The 19,127-nt window shown below is 45.6% G+C and overlaps 2 protein-coding genes across 2 annotated transcripts in view; both read right to left on the bottom strand.

Moving 5' to 3' along the window:
• The window catches only part of LOC128896413 (complexin), a 126,490-nt gene extending 119,536 nt beyond the window's left edge, over positions 1-6,954 (bottom strand). Inside the window, exon 1 of the mRNA XM_054159801.1 lies at positions 6,608-6,954. The gene's annotated coding sequence lies outside the window, so the exon portion shown is untranslated. The remainder of the gene's footprint in view (positions 1-6,607) is intronic.
• Positions 1-19,127, bottom strand: part of LOC128896399 (crossover junction endonuclease EME1) — a 106,002-nt gene that overhangs the window by 24,704 nt on the left and 62,171 nt on the right. The gene's annotated exons all lie outside the window — the stretch shown is intronic.

Genomic DNA, 19,127 nt, shown 5'->3' with positions numbered 1-19,127 from the left:
TATGTCTCTTCGCTTAGACGACATCCCTGTATCGTATCCATGTACCATATCGGCTGCTCGAAATCAGACGAAAAGTCACAAGTTGACCTAAGTCACGTTGGATTGGATTCATTTTCCCGTCGTTTTGGAGGAACCTCGCAATCAGCTGTGGTTTCGTTTCGCTTTCTATTTGAAATTAGATTAACGAATGTCATCGTTCCACGAGATTCGATCGATCCGAAAACTTGGCTAAATGCAACGCCGTTGGAACAAATCGACTGGCAAAAGCGATCGAACGAGAAAGCAAAACAGGGTGGTGGGAGAACGCGACCGCGAAAGGTCACGGCTTTACTTGACAAATGGCGTCCTTGCGCCCGCCACCGATGGACTCGCAGCGGTATCTCGGTGGTGTGCAAGACACCGCGAGAACATTACCAAAGCATTTGCAGCTTTTCATTCGCGTTATTTCGAAAACTGTATCGGCTACCACCAACTTTTCACATAGAGACCTATGAAAATACTCAAAGATACATCACGAAATTCTGCCCGAACTTTTCTTACAACTTTTCCCGAATCTGTCATTGAAATAACATCTTTCGTTTACCGAGTAAAAAGATTAGCCGCGCATCGTTTAATATCGAATAACAACGATGACCCAATTTCGAAAGATTAATAGGCTCATGGACAGCGTACGACCTTTGCTCCTTTGTAACATTAAAAGCAAACAAGTAAATATGGATGGATCGATCGTCGAGTAAGTACCTCTTTCAAGCGACCCTATCTATGTTTTCTTTTTTATTTCCAATCCTGATACCCATCCAAATATCGTACATAGCAGGTAAACTGCCAGAACATAGAAATTGCAATCGACGAAATTCAATGTCGTTCTCGAAGACAGGCGTTCTTTCCTTTCTTATACGTCTCTCTGTTTTTCTATTTTCCCGTTCCGTGAAATCCCAGCGAGTAGGTGGATCTTTGAAGCGATCTTAGCGTTGCGACCTTACCAACGATAAATTTAATCTTTCAAAGAGAACCGATCGCCCTATCGGAATACGTATAAGCGTAATCGAGCAAAGTACGACGTACGCGAATCGATAGCCGAGATACCTGTACAGCGATCGACGATGGATAAACGTGGCTATATTCCAAACTGATAATCGGCGATAAGCTGTGGCCAGTGGTCGATAATCAAGGGGCTTGGCACGAAAACGACTCGTCGCGTGTGCAAACGCGTCGAAGCGACGGCCGGCGTCGCGACGAAATTATCCGAAGCGACGAGACACGTAACCGGACATGTTCGCCAGTGTCGAGTACAAAACTATCAACGAAAAGAGAGAAAGGAAATTAGGACGCTCGAACGCCTTTTACTCGCCCTCGTTGCCATTTTAAATGCGAACGTGGATAGAAAGGCGAGTTAAAGAGAAAGAACGACAGAGGGGTGCACGATACGCGAGGGACTCGACGAAAACAAGAACGCGAAACGAACACGAAAGGAGCACGTGGCGTGTTTCGCGTTTCAAAATCGATCAGAATCGAATCGATTCGCATCGACTGTAGAAATGTTCGATAAAAATGTATCGGTTACTTTTTTACTTGCTCGTTTATTCCATAAACGAGAATAACCGATTAAGTACGTATACGCGAACTTAGGAACGAAAAGTCGTGAAAACAATAAGAGACGTCAAGATGAGAACTCTAAGGAACTCGCAACAAGGACGAGTCAGGAGTGGTGTAAGACTAATTCTCATCGGGCATAGAATCACGGAACACGAAACTTTTCTCTCGCAATTGCTTGGCTTCGGGTTGGTCGTCGCCTGTCTTCGGCTGCCGTACAACTCGTTTCTTTTCTTCTCTACTTTTTCCGTTTCCGTCCTATGGATCTCCTAAAAAGTCGTTCGGATTCTGAAACTTGCCGGTCGTCCCCCGACATTTCACAGCATCGCTGCACTTGGTCACAATGGACGAGTTAACGAGAATTCGGTTAAACGATCAACCTCCTTTTCTACCATTATTTTGACCGAATGTCTTTATCGAGGTCCTGATCGCGACAGTAACAAAGTCTCGATAAAGCAAAGAGCAGAAAGAGGGTCGAGTGACGAGCGGTCCAGTCGTCGAAAGCGTAGAAGCAAACACGTATCTCTGTGTTTTCAAATCTTTACAGAGCTAAGATTATTCGCTCGAGAGATCGGTAATTGAACAACGTTCCGATTAATTTGTGTTTCCGGCTGAAAAAACCGATTAATAGAAAAACAGGACTCGGAATAACAATCAACCCCGAGGGCACACTCGATCGTAATCGAAGCAGCTTAATTAACCGTGCCGAGCTCCGACCTCGCAGCGTTTTAATTCGAATTTTTCTGAACGCGCGATCAAAGGGCCGACCGGGTGCAGGAAAATACGTGGAAATCGGGGAATAGATAAAATAGGAAAACTAATGAAAGAACGAGAGAGCGACCAAAGCGAATCGTCGTTCGCCGTTGCACCGTTACTGCGACCGATCGATACCGAGCCAAGTTACGAGTACTCTCTAACATATAATACGTTTCCAGTTTTCGTCTATTCCTCTGGCTAGCACGCTCTCTCTTTCGTCTACCGTCCAGCCCGATGTTTCACGACCTACCCATGCTTCGCCTAAACCCCACGCCGGCTAAGCTATAGTATACGTAGCGCATCCTGGAACGTCCTATACGAAGTCTTTCGAAAATTACTCGCCAACTCACGGACCCGTAAGTTCCGACTGCTCGAAATTAGTTTCCGCGAAAGCGTTTCGTCATTAGGTATGCGCGCTTCTGAATTCGTTAAGAAGAGAATTGTCCGACTTCTCCTTAAGCCTCCTTCGCGCAGTGTCCCTCAAAGGAGAGCACATTCTTTCAGTCACAGGATCGTGCCTCACCCTCTGCGAACCCGAAAGCAACCTATCCTCTCCTCTCCTCTCCTCTCTTCTCCTCTTCACTCCTCCCTTTCCCTTCTCACCCTTTCCTCTCTTTCCTTTTAAGGTAAAAATATCACTGCTGAAATTGCGGGACGGTAACGAGGCCAATGCTCCTTCTACTGGAAAACTGCCGTTCTTAAAGTTCGAGGTCTCACTTTTGGCAAGTCGTTTCCCTGGATAAACGGTATAATTCCGCTTCGAATTGATGGCCCGTAATTTATTTTGTCACGCGCCGTCGCTACCCCCTCCGTGTTCCCCGTAGCGTGATTAGGACAATTTCTCTTTACCAGAAGAGAAAGCATTTGTACCGTTTAACCATTTTCCTCCGTTAACGTTATCAAAGTATTCGGGGTTCGAGAGGCGGTTAATAGTTCGAGTTCTACTACTTGAACTCGATTTTCTACCATTACGATACGATTTCTCGACAAACGGTGGGATTGCTCGTTTTCGGATTAAGCAATCCGCGGTAGACGATGTTTGTCCGAATAAAAAATACTCGCTCAGCGATACCTTTCAACGTACAACCTTCGCTGACCGGGTTAAAAGGTCGCCGCTTAAAGGATCGTCCCGTAGATAAACCAATTCGATTTAACTGCCCGTTATAGTAAGTATGACACTGATTCCCCATCGAGGTCTTCTATTTCGAGCAATATTCGGCCGAGTTTTAAAGGCACTCCACTTGGCGTCAACTGGGTCATCGTATACCACGTTAAAGGAATCGTTACGGATCTGTACGGACGTCCTCGAACTCAACGACGCCAATCATTTTTGACTCCGCGGACTGTAACTGTAACTGTAACTACTCCATGCTCGACGTTAATCTCACTTTCCTACTACGAACGATGAATAAGCGACGAACATAGAAGCTTATCGAACCAGCCAACCGCGACATCTATTTCCGATCACAGTTAGGATTTAGCCCAGACGTTTCTGCGACTTCCGAAGCACTCCCCGAAAACAGCCAGAGATATCTAAAATCAGCATCTCCGCGATGCAACCGTAAATTACCGTCGCTAGGATAATCTTTCAACGATACGAAGGATAGAGGAAGAAACTCCGTTTACACACGATTTATACGTAGAAATGAACGGGTTCGATTCGAGCCTGAGTTACAGCGCGGCCGGCGTAGAGCAACCGACGTGATATCGATTCGTTTCTATTGCCGAAAAATGGTAATACGGTTGGACAGAATGGCGAGCTTTTCCCCGGGAAAGACGTCTCAATTTCGATACTACGTGCCACAGGAATGCGAAACGAGGACATCGAACGCGAGCAGAGAGAATCTTATAGAGCGGTGTGTTCCCAAATTCTGTTTCTTCGCTTGAAAATCAACGTAGCTACAAAACGATACAAACGAGTTTTTACGACTAAACCAATTTGGAAACATTTTTTCATTCATATTTCGAATATTTCGTCCAGAGAGATAAGAGTCACGACAACTTGCCGTGATTCACGTTTCCGTGGTCGTGCCGAACGGCAAGCAAGCTATCGATGACACAAAATACAATTAACGATCGCGAGAGGGTAACGAGCACACCGCGCGACAGACGTTCGTGATTCATCGTAGCAAGGTTAAGCCTATTCGCATAATCGGACAGCGACGAATCACCTCTGCCATTAATTACGGAACCGTGCAATGCACGTTTATCAAGCTGAACGGTCCAAGAGCAACAAGGGGCTGGATAAGCAGACACAGAATTGGCAAATGGTCGTGTCAACGACGCGACGCGTCAAAGAAAGACGAACCGATCGATGAAGCCTTAAACCAAACTCGAAGGTTGGGACACGTTATTTCGGTGCATTATATGCAACCAAAAAGCAGAATCAACGATGTCGGGGTTGCACCTACAACCACGAGACCACGTAAAATTTGAGAATCAGAGTTAGTTTCGTTCCAACGATTTGTTTGCGGTCGAAATACTTATCGTAACCGACTCGAAGCAGCCGAGTGTCGAGCAACTCGATTTACGAATTATTCCCGCGCAAAATTTCAAGGTTCGAGTATCGTACCGGCACGTTCTTTACGCGACACCGTCGCGTTAGGGTACATTTTCAAGGAAAATTCGTGGCGATACGCGATCAACGGACGTCTGCTTAATATACTACGAGAACGTAGATAAGGGATGAGTTTTTGAATAATTAATTAAATGATGTTGTAGTTTATTTTTGCGCGCGATGGAGTGAGAAAATGATGGATTATCATAAAGACAGACAAGTTTGTCAGAATGGAGGAGAAAAAAGGATGGCAAGTTGGCTGACTTTCGTCCGTCTTTCTTCGACCTTCCTAACCTACAAAGCGAACCCTCGCCCTCGGTATCCATTCGCGCATTCACTGACACGCATGTCTCGTCGAACACCTACATCGGTAAACAAAATCATTCCGCGTTACCAAAGAAACCGTAAATAATAATCATGGGGCAAATTTTAAACTAGGCATCGATGTAAATGGATTACCCTCGAAAACGGTCGTGCTCGGAAAAACGAACGATGCCGCGTCACCAACCTCGATACACCTTCGATGTCCCATCAAAGCGCGTACAACGTAGATACGGTTCCCTTTTACCTGCCACTCAATTTAAAAACTCCCAATGTATGTATATTTCCCTCGGAATGGAACCAATTTTACCGAGAACGATGACGAATAGTAATATAAATATAATTTCAATAACATTCTATTCGAGAAAAGAAAATTGTACACCTACAAATAGTTACGTTCCATAAGTTACTTAAAGAAAAGTTTTCGTCAATTTGTTGGATGAAATATGATGTTTCTTCGAAGATCAAATATCGTTACATAATATGGTTTCCATTTTCGATTCTTGTACGTTACATGCTAAAAGTCGGAGTTGTTTACGATAAACGATGAATTTAACAACATTCGAAGATTCGTTATGTTAAAACAACCAAGTCGGTAGAAAAATTGTAAAATTTCCCATGAAAAATATCGTGACCGCTAACACAAGTTTAAACTTAGTTGCGTATCCGTCAAGTTGGGTTATTAGAATCTAACGAATAGACAAAGATAAGGAAGATACATGGTTGCGAAGGTTAATCGGAAGAATGGAGTAGCGGATATACATAGTGTTCGCGGAGAAATGGTTCGGTACGAGGAGACTTTGACGACAGGCATCGAAAGCTCGGCCGCTAAAGTCTCGAGACCGTACAGAAATTGGCGGACAGGAAAAGCAAGCCGCGTTCGAGATCGATGAGGGAGACCTGCAGCGGCCTAACCCTTGCGTTTTATCGAGCCGCGGCATACGTACCGCTCGCGACGTGCAGCCACGAAAAAGAGAGAGTAGGAAAATACGCTGCCGCGACGGGATCGACGAAGAACGATAGAGTACGCGCGGTGCACCCCATGAACGTAGGCGCGTGTCGCTCTCTCGCGATTTCAACGCGTTCGAAATATTACAAGCAAGCTCGCGTGTTTCTTTGCTCACCGAGTCGTATTTAATAAACGCGTAGCAAGATAATCGACCAACATATGTGAAGAAAATGTAACTTTCGTGCTTTACTTTGCTCTGTTGTTGTGGGAGAATACAACGCACGAGATAGATATGTATACAGACATATACATATGTATCTATATAGATATGTATATATACACTAAACGTTCTAGGATGAGTTTGAGAGTCAGTGTTTTGAAACGCATTTTATAAGTAATATCGAATAATTCCAATTATTACGCTCGCTTACCTCGAATTTCAGGTGACTCCTGATACGTTCGAAGAGTACAAAGTACAACCGAAGAAGGCCTGGCTCGAAAAACAGTCTACGACGAGGACTACCGGCGAGAACGACGACGATGTCCGTACGAGTCTCACGTTTCGACTACGTGCGTCTCCCCGGTCGTCGGTGGCGGCGACGACGGTGGCGGCGGCGGCGGCGGCGGCGGCAGCGGCGGCGGCGGCGTCGGTGGTGGTGGTGGTGGAGGAGGTGGTAGCTGCTTTCCGTCCTCCAAACGGGAAAAGAAGGGTAGAGAGATAGCGAAAGACAGGGAGAGACCGATGAGATCGAAGTCTCGTGGCAAACGGTCGTGGACTGAGTGAACCCAAGTTCCAACTGAGCGGCTGTGTCGCGCCGACGACAGTGGCGCCACTCGACGGAGGGTTATCGAATCACCATCGATCCATTGAAAATGGTATGGGGCAACCTCACCAGCGAGCGCACGCGGAGATCGGGGAGAAGGGTGGCGCACCGACAGAGGGTCGAAGAGGGTGCACGGCCAACGGAACCCTACCCTTCGTCCTTTGAGAGGAAAAGGGAGAGGGTGAGCGACGAGTCGAGTTGGGAAGAGGGCGGGGCGTATGCATCCCACACGTTCCTATCTCTATGTTGTCTATGTTCCTATATCTTTTTCTCCCCCTCTCCCACTCACCCTTGCGTCCAACTGTTTCCATGACTCTTTCTTTTTCTCTCTTGCTTCATACACAAATAGCCCTCTATATTCACCTATTTCTGTGCTTTGTATAGTTACACTTCAACTATCTAGTCTCTATACTTTTGCGACTATAAAAAAATGTTTGTTCGTTAGTTGACCCAACGCCAAAGCTGCATCGACGCGTAAAGGTAATTTAAGGAATCCGATCCGACCTTGTTACCGAGTTATAGGCGATTTGTCTATCGTTCTTGCGGAAACTTTCTTTTCAAATCATTTGCTGCGACAAATTATCTTACGTTTGAAAGCAAGCTTGCAAATACTAACGTTTACTCATCGATACTTATTTCTAAATAATTTGAAAGTTCGTACGCAAAATACGAAGCATCGATTTTAATTTTACCACGCACTTTAGCCGTTATCATCGTCTTTTTAGCCTCACAACCTTCCGGTTCCTCCTAGATAATCATCTAGCATCGTGCAGGTGCGCTAACCTCGAAACTATCGACGGAGCTCCCTATTAGATGCACCGACGGAACTTTGCTCGTACGAACTTGCAAAAAAGGGAATATGGGTCGTCGAAAGATGATGAGAATTTCGGCGGTACGTTACATCCCGTTCTGCCTTGGATAAGATGAGAAATTTCGCCGCCATCGTAAACGCTTTACCCCTAAAGCGTCTCTCATAAAATGTTGGACGTAAATACAGTGCTCGTCGTCTCCGTTATAACTCATTCGAATACGCGGCTATATATACTTGTGTATTTTATGAATCGATAAAAGAGTTGAGTTGGTCGTCATTGTTTCGCTCATCTGGCGCGATACCTGATATGAAACATGCTTCGCATGGTTCGCGACTACCTCGATCCGAGTTCCCCGTGCGTTTTGCGACAATAAAAGACGTTCTCGTATACGTATATCGCCTCGAGATCCATTAAGTAAACGCAACTTTTCCACGAGCTGTCGTGTACATGCAAACGTTTTTAACTGAGAGTGCTTTGTGGAAAAATGTAAATCTGGGTCAACTTTATTCTGAATAGAAAACCAACGCGACGGTGATACGAAACCGTGTTCCAAAGTTGGCGCGATATATGCATTATTAACTTTCTCTTTAAAATTTAGTCGACGCGTGTACTATGTACTGTACGCGAATATGAACAGCGCCGAACAAAAGGAACCCGTAAATATTTCGACGAGTAACGATATTTAAAAACAACAAACGATCGTTTCCCTTTAACAGCTGCGTACCAGCTCGTACATTGACCATTTCAAGGTATAACGTCGTGACGTTATCGTGAAAATTTTACGAGTGTCTAGAATCGTTGCTTGGCATGGATACAGCTAATGGCGTGACGTACACCTACGTAGCTCAGCTTTATCTCGCATTGTTGAATGAATCACGAGTGATCCGACGATAAATCGATGGCATTCAAAGGAGTGCAAGACGCGATACTTTGAAAATCGCACAGCTTTAAGTGGATTACTTATCGGGCAAAGACATAAATTCAAACTTGTTTCGTAAAGCTCGAGCTTCGTAAAGTCCAAAGACTTGAAACTCGGCTTGTACGATAAACATTTTCTGCGAGCAAAAGCAAGGAGCAACGAAAGCTGCGAATCGCAACAATCGCAATCGGTCGAATTACCTTCGAATAAAATGTTCGAGGCAACAGTTTTTTGGTAAAAAAGTGACCGCGGTAGGACTGAACGTGTCGGTAACAGCTTCGAGTATCCGGACGGACAAATCTGTCAAACGCATTTTACGAACGGCAGAAATTCTTACGCAAAACCGTGAAACGAGGTCCGAACGAGACTTCGGACCGAAAGGGAAGCCGGAAATTACGTAATTTCCCTACATTCTGCCAGGAGTTGCACGCTGTACGCGAGACATCCCGTCACACCAAATATAGAATTTCTAATCGAATCGATAATTACGGGATACCGCGCAAAGGAAGGAATTGATAACCTTTCTTTCCCGGAGGCGATTTTCATTCACCCTTTCCAGTGTCTAGTTTTTGCAAGGGAGAGAAAAGGAACCAATAGCAGAGCACGACTCGGAAAGAAATCGCGGAAAATCGGATCACGGCTATGCGTGAACCGACGAAAGAAACACATGTTTTCTCGATACAAGTAAAAATATCGTAATTGAACAATTCAGCCGTTATGGTACAGAAGATTGAAAAGAAGGTGTACCCTTTTCTTAATGCCTTTGGAACTCGATCCGTCTCTGACTTTTCATTTCCTCACGGTAATTCTGATAAATTCATCGTTTTACGAGCGAAGGTAACGTTGAGCGTCTATGTCTACGTCACATTTATATGTTCGTATGAATTCTTGGTGTTCCTCGGATGCCCGCCAGACTTTGGTTCTAGGAGCTACTACTGGAATCACGTCCTCAGAATGGCGAAGTGCAAATCCATGTTAGCGGTATAATGTTCCACTATAAGTTTTAGAATTATGTGGACCGTGATAAGCATGTCGAAAAGCGTCGAAACGCGTTGTTGTCTTTCAGCAATTTTGTGTAAAGTTATTTTTGAACGCTTCTTTTTTTACGTCGAGCGTTGCTACGACAAGCTTCAATTTACTCTCTTTCCGATATTTGTTTCGTGCTCGAAATATTGAAATTGGTTCGTTAAAAAAAAAGTAGAACTTTTGACGAACCGAGACGTGACGAGACAAGACGAGACGAGACCAGATGCGATACGATGCGATGCGATTGGTACTCAAGAAATTTCACACCTACTGGCCAGAGTAGCGAATGTGGACACACGTCGATCCGTGCCGAGGTTCTTACGAGGATCGACGGTGTGCAAACGGACGTAAGCAAATTGTAAACACCCTTTGACTATCAAGTGTAAGGAACGAAATTCAACTCCGGGTCCAATTCGTCTGCTTTACGCGTGTAGATTGCAACGTCAGGCGTGCACCAAGGTGCTCGTCAACTGGAAAATTATATGGCTTCCGCTCGCATTTAATTCATTAACGATATGCTTGCAACGTTGTCTCGCATTCGACTAACGAGCACGCTTGATTATCTTACGCGATTGTAGCGTCGTAAGTCGTAAGTCGTAAGTCGTAAGGAGTGCAGAAAGAAATTGAAAACACCACGAAAATATCTGAAAGCGAATTTGATTAACAAAACAAGAAAGCATTCGGATGATCGATAAGCTATCGATAAAAATGCATTAATCGATGTATCGATTTAATGAGACAACAGAGCTACGGGCAGAGATCTCTCCGGAAGAGGTGAAAAAGCATAGGTGCTCCATGAAAGTTCAAAGTATCGTCAAAAATGCGGTTGCGCTCCGAAGTTGACCTAATACACTCCCTCGATGAAAAATTGCTTCGTACGAAAGCAATAACCGCATTCTTGGTCGCATGACCATTTAATAAAAGACGCGTTCGACTATGCCGAAAGACGTCGATCGCGAATATTAGATTTTACCGTCTCGCGTTCTCGAAAAAGGACGTTAACGGTTAACGCAGGGAGTGGTCGTGTGCGCGACAAGATTAATTAAACTTTAATTGCTTCGATGCAATCGCAGCCGCGTTTCTAAGCTGTGACGGACCGCTGGAAAGGATTTTCGCGATCGTAGAGATTCGCTCAACTTTTAAAACAGTTGAAGCCGTTGCGTTGGCGTTGGTTCACCGTGAAATCCCATTGTTAGAGGAATGCGTTTTAATTGCGACGTAAGCGGGCTCGTTGCAAGGGTGTCGGTCAGAAATTACCTCGAGGGCGAGTTGTACGTTTCGAAGCAACCCCTTTAAATCGGATGCACAGAACGCACACGCTGACAGACTACGTTGCAATTAAGCACTCGATCTTCGACTTTTTTTTCGTCTAGTCCCTCGTCAAACATTCAACAATCCATTCTGCTACTTTTCGATTAGCAAGCTTCGAGAGGTTCGGAAAAGCAATTATCGTAAAAATTCTTATAGAAACGACAGCGCCCGAAATAAAAATTGACCAAGATTTGGTAAAAGGAATGATTCAGTGGTAATGTGGTCACGGCGACCTCGGTCAGAAGAATGGATAACTGAAGAGAATGGAGTTGATAAGTGAGAGATCTGCAGCTAGTCGTATGCGCGGCATTTCTTTTCGACGCCGACACCGACGTCGCGTTTTCAATTTATCGTTTGCACTCGTATCGATACTCTACGAAATTACAACAGATATTTTGTAATCATATTTTCTATTTGATATTAATTTATACGCGAATAGATGGCTAGTTTGACTCGGTTATTAATCAAAGAACAGAGGAGAAATTGAGTATCGTTATAATTTCATTTCGATATTTTCATAGAGACAAATTAATCTACGCGCAACAAAAGATCTGATTGCGTAGTTGAGAAAGACGGTACGTCACGTCGCAAGCTATTCGAAGATTGTTTCACAAAATTGCTGCCTTACGATCAACGGCAACAACTACGAAAACAACAACAACAGGGTTCAACAAAGTTTACATCCGAAGTTGTGTCCTCGCGGCGCGTCGCCAGAAAATTACTTAATGAAACACAGCGTAACGTAAACGAACATTTACTTTACAAGGTCGCCGAGCGGAGCGACGTAAACGCGCGCAAAATAAAACTAGCAGCTGGTATATAAGCGTGGTTTAAAGCGTGCACGAAATAACGCATAATTCGTATATGTATATATTTTTAGAACTTTTGTTATTTTCACTTGCAACTCTTTCGATGCTCGTTTAGCTTACATAATTATAGTTTCCAATGATCGAGCTAACATATCTCGTTGCAGTGTGTTTATTCAACGTCTTTGAAAACGTTGGAATCCAAGTTGAACGAAACGTGTCATGGGCAACCAAGATCGTCTCGATCGTTTCCGCAAACCGAGAGAAAGGAATCGCCGCCGACGACAGACCAAACGAATCGTTCGTACGCTTCCTCGACTCTCGACTCTCGACTCTCGATTCTCGATTCTCGATTCGCGACGCATCGCGTCGAGTGAGAGGAAACACACTCGGATCTGTCAAGGCCGTTAGTCTTCTCGTCTCGTCTTCCCATTAAATCGCCTCGTTCCACATGCGCGATTTTTACGACAGCGAGGACGGAAAAGTCGCGGGAAACGATCCCGTAATTGAAGAATCGATTGTGAAATGGCGCGAATGGAGGAGAAGTTCGCGCGTTGATACTCGACGATCCGCGAACCGCGAGCTTCGTTTCTACGGTTAATTCCAATTACACGGCAAAGTTTCGGCGACTGGAAATACTTTGAACGGTCAATTAATAGACGGATAGAAAATTTGAATCGAATGCAATGCCTGGACCGCCAGTAACTTTTGAATTATGCATTCGACGATAGAACCACGATTCAACAGATTGCGAGTTTAACGAAATGAATTGTGCGGTCCTATATCGGTATCGGATCTGTAACGTTAATTATTTTCCGAATAACATGTTAAATAATAATCATGCTAGGAATCGCGATAGAATGCCGCAATCTATCGGCGGTGCGATTCGATGTAAAGTCTCGTATATGCCTGGAATGTTACGACACTCGATTCCAGCACGGCGCGGGCGTGCAACGCGGCGTTACTCTCTTCTCGCGGAGATGCCAGAACGTCTGACAATGAGAATGGAATCTCCCAGACGCCGATGCCGATGCCGATGCCGATGCCGATGCCGATACCGATACCGATACCGATGCCGATACCGATACCTATCCCACGGTGTGCATATGACATTGGCTGGCGAGAAATCTCGTCTCGCTGTTAGCCGCGTTAATTCGTTAAAACGCGGCAGGAACAACGCCGTTATCGACCAAAGATCGAGTCCTTGAACGCGGCACGCTTCGTCGAGAGAAAGGTGATGGTCGACTGCGACTTTTTCCTTTCCAGCAGTTTCGACTTTAATCGTGCGCATATGCGCAACTTTCGCTCTCGACGACGATCGAAAAATCCAGCACGCGTCCGCGCTTCTATTCGGCTTCGCGCCAACCGAAACGACACCTTCGACGCCGCCGCCGACCTCAACGCGACGGAACCTAACGAGTCCCGTGAATCTCGAAACTTTCGATCTACCTTTTTTTTCCGCTTTCGCAACGCAGTTACGAGTCATCTAACCGTAAACTCCAAGTATCGCTCTATCGTACGGAATCGTACGAAAGCACACGAGCAACCTCCTTCCGTTTTACCGAATGTCATCCAAAGTCTATCGCCTTATCATCCAAAGGGTATACGTCGCCGGATTGCTGAAACACGTTCGATTAATTTAACGTATTACTTAAATTGGTCCACGGAGGGTGGAGTATCGTCTATACACGGTAGTTTACACGGTATAAAATTGCATGGTAATATGGACATGGACACAGTGGCGTTTTATCGGCACGTAAACGGGTCCGTTGTTATAGACAACGTCACGACATCTATTCTGACTCGGTATGGCATGGCGTGTCCTCGTGTCTCCTGTTTCTTTTCGCCGTGTTGGCGTAAGTTTCGCGAAAAAATCTGCAATTTCCGCGACCAAAGCAACCTACATCAAACATTTCCATTCATTTATAGTCTCCGATGCTTTTTTTCGACGCAAACCGGTCGAAATTTCGTTGTTTGCGGTGATGCTCGTTCTTCGTGCAACGATGAACCTTTGCGAAATTGGGTGGCCGCAGGAAGCGCGACACGCCCACGGTTCGCCAGTTTTGTAATCCGCGTTTTACGAGAACTGGGTCAGGAGATTCGCCGTTAACTAGGTCGGCGTAATTACTCGGATTGCCGTCAAACCCTCTTTTACCGTCTACGAAACACAATCGTGAAAGATACTCGCCTCTAAACGCGATTGTCGCGACTCTTTCCTTTCGTTTCGTTTCAAGCCGCGGAAGCAAGTCTCTTCCGATCAAACCTCGCTTCGATGATAGATCTATTCTTACACGTAATTCAAATCAAATTTACTCGGACGTTGACTCGATAAGAAATTCTAACAAGAAGTCCTGTGCTTCGTCGCGTCAACTTTCATTCTGTTCCATTCTCGCGAGTACAGAGGCGATGTCGGTAGCACGCGATTTTGCTCGTATCGAGAGGATTCCTTGTACTTAGTAGACCACGTACGAAACAGACTGCGAAAATTCATTTCTCTCGGTCTTTTCCAGTTCTCGCGATACTAGTGGACGTAGTTGATAAGTACGTACGCGCAACGGAGCTGACTCGAAGGTAAGCGGGTCTCTCGAACGCAAACGCCGCGCCGTGACGAAGGATCCACGATCGAAGGGCCCAAGGATACTTGGCGCCGCGCAGTGGCGCCTAGAAAGCGTTCCTTCGGTTACGAGCGTATCGAGAACCGTGTATTAATCGATTGTGTTTCTTGTTGAACTCCGAATTGACCGCATCTTACGTAATGTTCTTCTGACTTTACGACTTTGGATTTACAGGTTCCGCTCGTTCGAAGTTAGCAACTATAGGTTCCGTGTCTTCTTTCCGAAAGGCAATCGAAAGGAATGTTTCCTGTCGACGTATGATTCGTAAAGAAAGGATCGCGTAACGTGGATCGCGTTAACTCTAATTTCCTGTTATTCGGTCTCTTCGAAGCATCGGTAATTCGCTATAACCGGTGAAATTTCCGTGTCTCGTTGATCCGAATAGCGGTTGGTAGAAGAAACGCGCGACCGTGCAGCTCTCGCTCGAACAACCGGAAAACGTTTTACGTTATGTCGTACAAGAGTAACAAAAAATACGCTCTCGATAATATCTATCCTATTCGAGCTTCAAAGTTTTTATTAGTTAACTAAAGCAAGACGCGAAGATAATGACAAGGAAACGAGGAAAAACACAAGTAGAAACGAGCCAAAGACGACCATGAATCCGTTCCAGTAAAAATAAAGAGAGCAACGGTAAATTGTATCGACCGATTGTAATTTCACCATTAACGTCGTGAAATTGCACGGTGGAACCGTTCGGTTTAACCGGTAAGAATGACATCGCTTCGGAATATCTGGACCGCGATCGCGATGGTCTTCGATTGCAAGTATTTCGTCGATGCGTAGACGACTTTCGTGTTAGGAGTTGGCTACCTCGGTTCGAAGCGCGGTAAAACGTCCCGATAATACTCGCCTATGACACAATTGCATAATCGGCCAATCGACGCGACGCGACGCATGCAATCGTTCACCTAGAAAAAAAGATCGATCCGCTTCGTGACCGGATCGTTGGTTAACCGAGTAAAATTTCCCCTAATTCGAGAAAGCCTGGTAAAAAGTTAATGTCAGTCCCCGTCAGCATCCGTTGCCGGGAAACTTGGAAGTCGATCGGTATTAATTGGTAACCACGTTTCCTGTACACACGCAAGTCGTGCATGGAATAGCAGCAACTGCATTCGTTAAGGCCGACTCGTCGTTAAGGCGAGTCGCGTGCAGCTGTGCGCGGGTCAAGGAGTTCGAGTGAAAGTATTAAATATCAGCGTCCACTAAATAGCAGTATCTTCCACGCGTCCCGTAGCGTCGCGGCGCGGCGTGGCGCAGCGGATGCTTGTTTCTCGCGCGAACCTCGTGACGATACCATTCGAATGCATTACGAGTTACGAGCATCTTTTCCACGCTATCGCTGCTCGAAAAAACCCAAGCTGCTCGATCCGGTCGATGAACTTTGTCAAAGTTGGCGGTAATTGAAAAATTTGTGCAACCGTTGTCGTTCTTTCGATGCCGGCAAGGAAACTTCACGCCGAAAGCCTGCCCGTGAAACTCATTCTCCTGTAATCATCCTCGCTTCCACCGAAGGATAAGAAAGACGAGTCGCGAAAGAAAACTGCAAAGAGTTTCCAGCCAAAGTTTTCCGAACTCTGCGGCAAACCAATTAATAAAGATCAGTGGATTAAATATTACTTTCGACTGCGCTGAAATGCTCCTCGATCGGTCTGAAATCGATCGTTCGCTTCCGGCTACCAAGTACGAACCCGTTTCGAGAAATTTGAAGCTAGCAAATGTCTTGTTCCATGGAACATCGTTCTCGCGTAATCGTTGCAGTTGTACGCAACAGAAGCAACTCCTTTGCGTAACAACGAAACGTTTTTGCAATACAACGCAACGAAACGCGATTCGCTCAACATTTTCCACTCTGCTTCACCTAAATTACACGCGTTGGGGACGAGGACGCAACTCGGTGCATCTTCGAGTTCGTATCAGAATCTTTTGTGCCTCTCTTCTGGTAGATCTCGCAACAAACTCCTGCGGTGTAACCTGCGGGAAAACGATCCCACGATCGATCGCAACCCGTTACAACTAACGTTAATCGTGCGCGTTCATCTCGACCTCTTGAATCTTGGAATATTTGGCAACGATGGCAACTGGCTAGGGAAAATTGCGTTTAAAGCCTATTCCGAAACCCTGGCAAATTTTTAATCGCGCTACGCCACGGCCGACTCGACCAATGGCCAATGGCCTAATGGAGTATTGGTCGTTGGCGTAAACAGGTTCGCAACGCGAACAGAATTCCAGCGGAAAGATTTCTCGTTGGGACGAAACGTTCGAACGTAATGAACCGGATTTCGTGGTCTCGGCATCTCTCGCAATTTATGAACAATTAAGATTCATGGATTTTCTAGGCGAAATCTGTGTCAGAAAGGCGCGTCCACGGGAACCTTTCCGAGATCCTCGTAATTCACCTGGAGATATATAGAGATATCGCAATCCATAAATAATCTTTCCCATTATTTCGCGGCTACACCATGTTATCGTTCCATGCGGCTGATTCTATGCATACTTAAGTGTCTTTTATGCAACAAAACTGACACGCCTGAGTCATATGAACGAAGATAAAGCAACCCGTTGAACGACCGTTAACGACTCCCGAATAGTTATCACCGATCAAATCGCCATCTTCAAAATACAAATCTTGCACCACCTACACCCATACCGCGCTCATACTTTTTCTACTGTTTACAATCTTACAGTCTATCCAATCGTATCGCTAGCCTATGTTTATCGGAAAAATGATAAAACACCGAATATGAAAATTCATCTTCTTATCTTTAACGCTCGCCATCGTCAACCAATACTAGGATCCCACGCGTCGACGATGCCGACGTTTACGCAAGAGAAAGTATTCGTTGACTGGCCAGCGACCCCGTGCTACCAATCACTTTCGCGTTATGTGTCACGTCACACGACGCTAGTCGATATCACGGAGATCGTGATATCGTTAGAGTGTCGGTGTTGACGACGCCAACGATTGCACCTTACGCGCGTAAACACCGGTGCTGTTATCTAACAAAGAAAGGATCGGTTAACCTGTAAAGCAGGAAACATTGTCCTTTCTCCGCTTCCGGTACGATTAGTCCCCTAAGGTTCCCCGAATTTTCCCGAAATGTATTTGTTGTTGTTGTTGTTTAAGTTGTTTCTCTTACTCTTGCCTACCGTGTCCTCGGATCTACTTTGCGCTATCTGGAGCGTAGCAAGCCAAAGAAGAAGGAGAAGGAGCGAGAACAGCGAATAGAAAGGTGCGGGTTCGTAGTGGTAAGCCCGGTAGAGAACTCGTTGGTAAGACTACCTGTCGGACTTTTCGCCGCAAACACAGGGCAAGTCTGTGTCAAATCATTGTCGCGCAGACGGGAAATCGGTTGCCGCGATGTATTATCACGAAAATTTGAGTTGCCCCTTAAATATCACCGACAACTATAACGTATCCATGCCATGTATCACGATCGTTGAACGTAGAATGCAAACGAGAGAAAAAGATCGCGAGCAAGATCCGTGCGTGAGTACGGACAGTATATAATTACTAGCCGTTCTTCCTACCCCTTGACGTCGGCCGGCCGAGGAAGCACAGAAAGCGGTTACTAGGTTGAACAGAAACCTCTTGATTTCTGTTGAAACACAACCGTTCCGTATACCAGTCCAGCCATGAAAGAATCGAGAGCAACCGAAGCGATGCCACGAAATCCTACGATTCTACGCGCGTTCAATTCTACAGTAACTGTGCTACTCGTCTCATCTCGTCTCCAAATATTGGATACGTCGATGAGATTGTCGAAAAATGATAACTCTAAACCGCGCGGCAGTGAAAGTGCGAAAAGAGCGAGAAAGTCGGTCGAGAAAGATAAGACACAGCATTGGGAACTATGTTCTTTGTTTGCGACAATTACCGATAATTGTTCAACTATCCTCGTATCGTGGATGCGAATACATACATTCGCCGGCACGACATTGAACGAACATTCGTCGATGGAATCGAAGAAACAAAAGAGAAAGAAAGTTGTAGCCGAATATTACCGTAATCACCGTTAGAAATTCCGTAATAATGTTCCTTCTTTAATTTTACTAACAACGGTACGCTGCGCCGCGCCGCGCCGCACCGTCGACCATTTTCGTAATTATTTCGCAATTATCGCTCGCAAATGTAGGCGAGATTAAACTTAATCACAGACCGCGAGACTCCTTACAGCGAGGAAGAAAGATCCTTCTAGCGGACGGCCGCGGCACGTGCAACCTATTATATCGGCACTGCGCGACGCAACACGACGCGACGCCGATGCCGACGCCGACGCGCTCACTTAGGAGTGACAACTAACAAACGCAGTCGACCATTGTTACAAAAGACAATGACCAAATGACGCGTGTAATCGTTTCTGTGTCTATGTTCGAATCGCAGCTGCGACAACCTGTTCGCGCGTCTCGTCGAGATAAGGGGAGGGCAGCTGCGCTTGGTTCGCGGTCCTCTCCACGAGCGCTACCAACCAATCAACGAATACGCGTACACGCTGTTTCCAGAATCGGAAGGTATTCGTAACGACCTCCGTATCACTCATTCGCAGGGATATTATCCGCCTACCGTGTATGGGAGTTTGGGAAAAATTTCAATCGAACCGTGAGTTTCAATGGAATTTTAATTCGCGAGCCGCCGCG

Source organism: Hylaeus anthracinus, unplaced genomic scaffold, assembly GCF_026225885.1.
Source record: "Hylaeus anthracinus isolate JK02 unplaced genomic scaffold, UHH_iyHylAnth1.0_haploid 0, whole genome shotgun sequence".
In the NCBI taxonomy this organism is placed as follows: domain Eukaryota; kingdom Metazoa; phylum Arthropoda; class Insecta; order Hymenoptera; family Colletidae; genus Hylaeus; species Hylaeus anthracinus.
This window is presented reverse-complemented; position numbering and strand designations above follow the sequence as displayed.